This window comes from Oculina patagonica, chromosome 4 (assembly GCF_052425735.1).
Source record: "Oculina patagonica isolate OP01 chromosome 4, crgOcupat, whole genome shotgun sequence".
Taxonomy (NCBI): Eukaryota; Metazoa; Cnidaria; class Anthozoa; order Scleractinia; family Oculinidae; genus Oculina; species Oculina patagonica.
In genome coordinates, this window is record NC_135761.1 from 55544792 (window position 1) to 55553477 (window position 8686).

General features: G+C 39.8%; 1 protein-coding gene across 2 annotated transcripts in view; it reads left to right on the plus strand.

Annotated features, from left to right (window-relative positions):
- Positions 1–1624: 1624 nt before the first annotated feature.
- The window catches only part of LOC144650779 (saxiphilin-like), a 10615-nt gene continuing 3553 nt past the window's right edge, over positions 1625–8686 (plus strand). Inside the window, exons 1-2 of one of the 2 annotated variants that reach the window (XM_078510525.1) lie at positions 1625–1675; positions 1778–1841. The gene's annotated coding sequence lies outside the window, so the exon portion shown is untranslated. The remainder of the gene's footprint in view (positions 1676–1777; positions 1842–8686) is intronic. The other variant, XM_078510526.1, reaches the window with a different exon arrangement.

The following is an 8686-nucleotide window of genomic DNA, read 5'->3' on the forward strand; positions in this document are numbered from 1 at the left end:
GCTTAAACTGCTCAAGACTGCTTAATCAACAGAGAAAAGGGACCACTCGATACTCACCAAGAACTATGTCGGTCAAGCTGGTTATCCTATGCGTAGTTATTCCATAAAACGCTGGCTAGATAGCCACACATTCGCTTTGGGCCGAGCGCGCTGTTCAACTGACTCTAAATCGTTCACATGCTCGTATTACATAAAGAAAAGGAAACAGGCCTGTTTTGCCTCTTCAGTGACAGCAGAATAACCGATAGAAACAATAGAAATAAAGTTAGCAATTACTTCATATTGTTTACAAATGCAAGTTAGTCAGTTATTAAATTCTCGTTTATCCGCGCGTCTTTTTTTGTCTGTGTTTTAGCCAGCAGAAAGATTTTGGTTCATTTTTCCAAGGTACAATCGATATTTTATAAAATCCCAGCAAATTTTCTCCAAGGAAAACCGTCCCAGCAAGCGCTCAATCTTATTCCTAAATTTGCCAGCCAGCTCAAGTTTACCTTGCAGAGCGGATATTTTGTGGAGCGGTTTCGTTGGGCACGTCTGACTCATACGCACACGGCTCTATGATTCTGCCGCCTCGACAGCCTCACCTCTTGGCTCGGCTGTCTCGTTGGCAATAATTCAGAATATGCATGGCCTTACTTCAGTCTCGCCTGCATTTTTACATGCTTGTGAAATCACTGCCGTTGCCAAAGAATTTCACGCAACCGTAAAAACACACGCAAACACACACGCAAAATAAAATACAATTAACGGGTTCGAAATAGTCCCATTTAATACAACACAAAAAATATGAATTACACCCCTTGTGTATAGTTTACATGTTCATTATGAATACTCGTGGCTGCTTTTTTAGTATTTTTCGTATCTTACAACAAAGCATTCATTTATTTTACCACATATAATTCAGAATATGCATGGCCTTACTTCAGTCTCGCCTGCCTTTTTACATGCTTGTGAAATCATCGCCGTTGCCAAAGAATTTCACGCAACCGTAAAAACACACGCAAACACACACGCTAAATAAAATAAATTTAACAGGTTCGAAATAGACCCAATATAACAAAAAAGTATGAATTGCACCCTTTGTGTATAGTTTACATGTTCATTATGAATACTGGTTGCTGCTTTTTAGTATTTTTCGTATCTTACAACAAAGTATTCATTTATTTTACCACATAATAATTATAATTCAGAATATGCATGGCCTTACTTCAGTCTCGCCTGCCTTTTTACATGCTTGTGAAATCATCGCCGTTGCCAAAGAATTTCACGCAACCGTAAAAACACACGCAAACACACACGCAAAATTAAATAGAAATAACGGGTTCGCAAAATACAGCAAAAAATATGAATGACACCCTATTTTATACATTTTGATCATAAAAACTGATGGCTGCTATTTAGTATTTTTCGGATCTTACCAAAATGTGACATTCTTTAATTTTGCTATAAATTTTACGTTGCTAAAGGAGCAAAAAAATTGTCATATGAATCCCTAAGTTAACAGAAGGGCAGAAGATATCATCTCAAGGCAACCAATCACAAACGTCAAGTGTCATCAACAACCAATAGAAAAATGCGACAACAGTTTTAGCATATTCCACGCCGTCAATTTGGTTTTGAAATAACCGTCCTTATTTTAGTTGGTTCAGACTGTTTGTTTCATAGAGAAAGTCAGGTAGGTTGAGATCAAGACTAAGCACTTTTTTCAAATTTTTTCATGATCTCTCTACGTATAACATTGCAACTAAATCTGCGACCGTTCGTTTATGTTCTGCAGGTCAGCCGATCAATTGCTTTAACTAAAGTAAACATTGATAAAAATCATTCAGCAAATACCCAAGGTAGGTAAGATCTCAGTAGTCGCGACAAAAACTGCATAGATCGTTGTGTTGAATGGTCTTTCAAAAAATGCGCGTGTAGAGTTTTCACCAAAATTCAAGGGTCTCGTCATTTCGAATTTTTCACCAACATATCCTACGTATACAACAATAGACTTGCCACAAGTCGATCTCGCGAGTTTTCAGAGTAAATAAGCGAGCGAAGCGAGCCTTTTAGGTCGCGAAGCGGCCGTGCGAGTGACGAAGTAGCGAGTGGTCATAATAAACAAGACGAAGGACTTTATTGAAAGTCTAATACAACAACTGCTCGTTGGACTTTGTTGGACTAATGACTCAACAATCATTTGGAACACTCTTTTTAGAAATACGTGCACCGAAGGCAGGCTTAAAGACTTATCACTAAAGCACCGGTGAACAAAAAGGAGTCGAGTGCAGTTACCATGACAAAATCCGCCGTATACAGCGTAACAAGTTCAGCTGAAAAAGCGGTTTAAGTGATCGTTATGAGCAAAAACGTTTTCTGTAAGCTCTTGTTGTTTAAAGTTGTATACATTTTTTTTTATTTAGGTTCGGTTTTTATTGCTGAATACGCAAACCAAGTTTTTGTTTGCAAATTGTATGATTTTCATGTAGCTATAAAACTTTTGTTTAGCAAAGAATTACCGAAAAACGCTTTCCTTAGCGACACGCTTGACTTTTGCAAAAATGGAGACAAAATATGAATTGTAAATATCGATGATAATTGAGGTGTTACTTCCAAATTCCGCACGATCTTCTACCGTCAGGGAATACATGTGCAGGAACGGTATTTGTCATTTCAGGCTGTGTTATTTCCAAGTGGCAGAAGATCGTGCGGAATTTGAAAGCAACGCCTCTCTTCGAAAACAACAGTATAATTTCATTCGAAATGCGGGGTTTACAAAGCGACCAAATCTTGGAAAGTAAATGTACCTGACATTCCGACCGAAATTCTTCAAACCGTATGATAGGAACACGCTGAAACTCGGCACAAATCTTTGCAATATCCTGTTCTAGCTGCAGCTTTAAAAAAATGAAAAACAAATCGACAAATTTTCCGCAATTCTAAATAACGTCATTTGTTTGATATTTTCAAAAATTCGGCTGAAAACCATCCATCTTTATTGACTGCTAACATTTGATGTATATACACGATCTTTTTTACTTTTACACACAAGATTAAGGTGACATCAGACTCAAAACTGGCTGGTACTGGGTTAGTATAAGTATTAAATTTATGCGACGGTCAAGTCAGACGCATAACACAACAGTTTTTAAAGGCAAAATAAAGATGTCGCTCGTTCAGGAAATTTACGGAGTGGATTTTCCTGTAAGTTGTTGTGAGTAAACTTCAACTGTTTGGCAGCGTTTTGGGGTAATTACAGAAAAATTCACCGTGGCATTTTCAAAAAAATCGCATTTTATTAAAAACGAAGGCTTCCAAAAATCGCTTATAACTTTAACAAATCGCCTTTGATCGCCATAAAATTTATCATTTTATATAATTTAAGCATTACTTTTTCAGATTCTCAAAAATCTAAGTAATCGCTTCACGTTTTGCCGTTTTAAAACGCGCTTAAAAGAGGGAACTGTCAGCCTCATAAATACCCGCGGGCCACCTTAAACTTTGTACATTTTCGCTTGAATTTCATCTTAGCCAGCTAGGCTGGCATGTACTAAAACTTTTGTTGATATTTTATATTTCAAAACGTCAAAACGACTTCAAGACTTAAGCCAATTACATAAATGGCATCGAGCGGATTTTTAAGCGTTTTACACGGGCGCCGTTTTCAGTTTATTCAAGACGAACTATGGTCATAATGTGAAAAATAATTGATAGTTGATTCATCTTTAAAACTTTTTGTCAACAGCAAAAAGGAATCTCTAAAAGGTTTTATTCAACGACTAAAAAACTTGTGAACTTAAGCAAAATGTATGCTTTCAACTTTTCAAAGCTCGGAGTTCCGGTGAGGGTAAAAGGTGGAATGAGTTTGCGGAATGGCATGTGGCATGAGTTGCGGAATGGCATAATTATGCAGAATGTAATTTACGCGGAATGATTCATTGACATAAATTATACTAAAAAGCGCGCCAAATTTTAAAAGAGAAGCCGCCTTGTTAAATACTGCTGGCTCAAACAATCAAGGACTGAGCAGTATGGACGAGGAAACGTCCATAGAACATCGTTGTAAAGATTATTTCACCGTTCAAATCACCGATTTACGCCGAACAGAAGCAGAGAAATTATTTTCGCTATTTGCCGTGACGCTTCCGAGGACTTGAATTATCGACTAGCTGTGTGTGAGTAGTTCTGTTAACATGAATGAAAACTCTCGTCTATTTGCCTCAAGATACAGAACGATATTCGTTCTAAAGCTACGTACTTCAACCCATTTGAAGAGAAGTCTTTAAACAGACAACGCATTTAAATATAAAATGAAAGCAAGTGACGTGTTGTTAGTCGCCCGCAAATTAATGTGTGACCGTGTCACTGCCTTGTTCCAGGAATCGTTTCTTTTTAAATCAAAACTTGCTAGGGGTGGGAAAAAGCTAGTGATTTCATTGAAGACAACTACTTTTGGTATATTTCTAGATTTTTATTACAGCGATGAAAAGATCGTGACACGGCTTCTCCGCTTGTGTGACACTATTTACACCGCGTACCGCAGTAGATTTTATCGATGTGCGTCTCGTGATCTTTGCGGTAAAATAAAATGTATGTTTAGCGAATGATTTTCTTTTCGTAAGAGAAAGCCAAGTATTCACAACAAGTAGGCAGTGATAATTACTCGCCGGATTCCTTATCTGCCTTATCGGTAAACCTGCAATGCGAGCTAGATTTGAAATACGATAGCTTGTTTTTACCGTGCAGTGACTATAGTCACTATATGAAAGTTTCGCTCTACTCGATCGGCGGTCGGTTGCCGCTTTTTTAAGTTGATGTTCAAGTCTTCCACTGAGTTTATATAGTCTTCATAATGGGAGGCGAAAAGCTAGTCTCCTTCGCAGCCCGGCACTCGAGCCGAACCGGGAGCGTTGCGTCATTTCAGCCCGAGCGGCTGCGAAGGAGACTAACGAAAAGCAGGGCTAGCAGACTTCTAATGAAACAAATATGCCGTAGTGTTCGTAATCTCTCTGCTTTGTACCCTCTACTTACTGAGGCTGAGATGATATCCGCCAAAACTGGACTTTCTGTCTCGATGTTTTATTTAACTTATACAGTATTAATAACCGCTACATGAATATTAATACAAAGATGTATCCGAGGCATTTTTCGGTTTGTAGTATAAAGATCTACGGTCGGTTGCTTTTCCGTCGCTGTTTTTATCTTTTGACTAAAAGCGATAAACCGTCCACAGAATGGGAAATCCTTAGCATTGGGGAAACACTGGCCGCCGAAATATTTTTCGTAGAATCCGTGAAGAACGCTATCTTCAATCGATTGTCATCATTAAGCCCGCAGTATTTAATAAAGCGTCTGCTCTTTAAAAATTGGCGCGCTCTTCAGTAAAATTTATGTCAATGAGTCATCCCGCGTAAATTACATTCCGCATAATTATGCCATTCCGCAAGTCATGCCACATGCCATTCCGCAAACTCATTCCGCCTCTTACCCTCACCGGCTAGAAATATACCAAAAGTAGTTGTCTTCAATGAAACCACTAGCTTTTTCCGATCCCTAGCAAGTTTTGATTTAGAAAGAAACGATTCCTGGAACAAGGCAGTGACACGGTCACACATTATTTCGCGGGCGACTAACAACACGTCACTTGCTTTCATTTATTTAAACGCGTTCTCTTCAAATGGGTTGAACTTGACAGTTGTGTGTCTTGCCTTGAAGTACGTAGCTTTAGAACGAATATCGTTCTGTATTTTGAGGCAAATAGACGAGAGTTTTCATTCATGTTAAACAGAACTAACGCCAGCTAGTCGATAATTCAAGTCCTCGGAAGCGTCACGGCAAATAGCGAAAATAATTTCTCTGCTTCTGTTCGGCGTAAATCGGTGATTTGGACGGTGAAATTATCTTTACAACGATGTTCTATGGAAGTTTCCTCGTCCATACTGCTCAGTCCTTGATTGTTTGAGCCAGCAGTATTTAACAAGGCGGCTTCTCTTTTAAAATTTGGCGCGCTTTTTAGTATAATTTATGTCAATGAATTATTCCGCGTAAATTACATTCCGCATAATTATGCCATTCCGCAACTCATGCCACATGCCATTCCGCAAACTCATTCCACTTTTTACCCTCACTGCAAAATTCAATTGTGTTTGTGCTTTGTTCGCGTCGAAGCCGTATTCACGGTGAAATTATAGCCGTTATCCTTACGCTTGTGCTTGCGCTTGTGTTTGCGTCGCAAGTGAAACTAGGCTTAAAATTCAAGCGAAGTGAACATAAGGGCTATACGCCCTTTATGTGTTCATGCTCGATGCATGACGTGGCATGACGTCGCGACATGAATTAATTGCGCAGTAAGGATGCGCATAAACAATAAGCGCGAACGTCCTTATCAAACCAATCAGTGTTGACTAGGAGGAAGGTGTTCTTATTGCGTTACACTTATTCCTCGCGAAGCGAGGCCGAAGGCCGAGCGTAGCGGGGTGTATAATTTTGTCCCTCAAAGGGATCAGGCGGGATGAAATCTCGTGTAGAGTTTACGGTCATATATATTTATTTATTTGTGAGCTTGGTGTGTGGCGGAAATGACGTCACCCGGCCGCCGCGCGCTGGTGGCCTAATGGTAAGGCGTCGAACTTGAAATCAGATCTTCGGACCTGAGGTCGGGGGTTCGAATCCGGCTAGGGTTTTTTTTTTTCTTTTTTTTTTTTTTTGGTGGGTTCGAATCCTGAGCCTTTCATTTTTATCGTTTTTCTTTTCGGATTAAAATAACATTGATTTCCACATAATACTCCCTCAACGCCTATTCAGCCTATAAACCTTTCATCGCCATCAGGGGCGCGCGGGCGGAGGCTTCGAATCCTCCTGCCGTTCGTTCTTCTTCTTTTTTTATGCCATCAAATAAATGTCCAAAATGCGACTATCCAATAATTTGTCGATGATTTTGAAAATAGCCTGCGCTTCCCAACGCTTTATACCTCTTTACGAACCAGAAAAAGCCACCATCTTTAAAGCGGAGTAGACCCTGGGAACGAAGGTGTCTCGGCCATGCCCGTTGAAATAAAATAGGCCATTTCCGAGTTACCTTTTCCCTCTGTTTCAAAACGAGTCTACGTGCGAAACCATTCATATGAAAATGAGTTTTACCTACAGGTCCATTTTTTTTCATGCAAATCAAGCTCATTTTCATTTGAATGGGTTCGCACGTAGACTCGTTTTGAAACAGAGGCAAAGAGTAACTCGGAAATGGTCTATTTCTAACAAATATATCTTCCTGCCTACTGTGGAGGAAAATTGAATATGTACAATTCAATTAATGTTCAACTTCATATAATCCACTCCTTATTTATAACACTCCCCCCCCCCCCCCCTTCCCAACCCAGAGCTTCACGTATTACTAGTAAGTATGGAGGAAGAAACTGGATTAGTATGCAGGGAGATACTTAAAACCTCGGCCCCATGCACGCAACATTTCAAAGCAACATAGCGCACATTTGGTCACCTTGTTGCAATATGTTGGATGAAAAATAAGCGCTTTCAAATAGCAAATCGAATTATTGCGAAAGTTCCGCTGCACGTATAACATAATAGCGAGTATAACATCATACAACATCCAAAATTGCTGTATAGCTGGAATTGTTTTCCCCATTACCGTACCCAAATTCGCAAGTAGCCAATTAGAAGTGCGATCTACTGTCCTGATATCCTACGATATCAAGTCACTGACCTGATATGCCACCATATCACGGTCACTTTGAAGTAAAGTAGTGTTACTGTACGATGAATTGAAATGAGGTTAACCAATAAAACAGAACTTCGTAATTTAAAAAAGAGAAAAACTTTCCCGCCAAAACTAAACTTGAGCGCGCTCGTCAATACCCGATTCCCTCTATAGCGCGCGCCTGCAGGGAATCACGGTAGTTGTATTCATCAAACCACGCGTGAGACTCAGCAACGATGCACATTGCTGAGTCTCGCGCATGGTTTGATGAATACAACTACCGTGATTCCCTGCAGGCGCGCGCTATAGAGGGAATCGGCTATTGCGCGATGTTTGCCGATGAGTACTGAGACATTCAGACTAAAAAATGGAGTCGGAATTTCCAACTTTTAATTTTGATTTTGAAAATTTAGAGAATGAAACTCTAAACAAACGAGTGAAAAAAAGGCAGAAGAAGAACTTGGTAAAAGTGATGAAGACCTAGTCAACACAATTTGCAGTACGTACCTTGCAAGCATGGCTTCAACAGAGCGATAAATATAACCTGAGTTTTGGCTGAATTTTGGTACGGTAAATACCTAATCGTACCTTTTTGGTACGCTTCGGCTGCATATCAGGCTCGTTTGGTCTCGCCATGGGTATTTTGGCTCGACTGCGTCTCGCCAAAATACGAACCATGGCTCGACCAAACTCGCCTGATATGCCGCCGAAGCGTACCAAAAAGGTACGATTAGGTATAAACAGCGCGCACTCTATTTGGCTACTTTGAGGTCACATGACATCTAACAATAAAAATGTTTCCCGCCAAAAGCTTCTGAGTGGGCAATATTGCAAAATCTATGACTTCAGATGTGTACTGTTACCCGCGAATGTTGACCGACGACTCATCGAAGTTCTAAGTCTTCGTTGAACTACATACTTAGGAAAGATCGAAAAACAAATCACTTGAAGACTTTACCCTGGGGAAACCAGTTAATTTGTCCCTTCGGT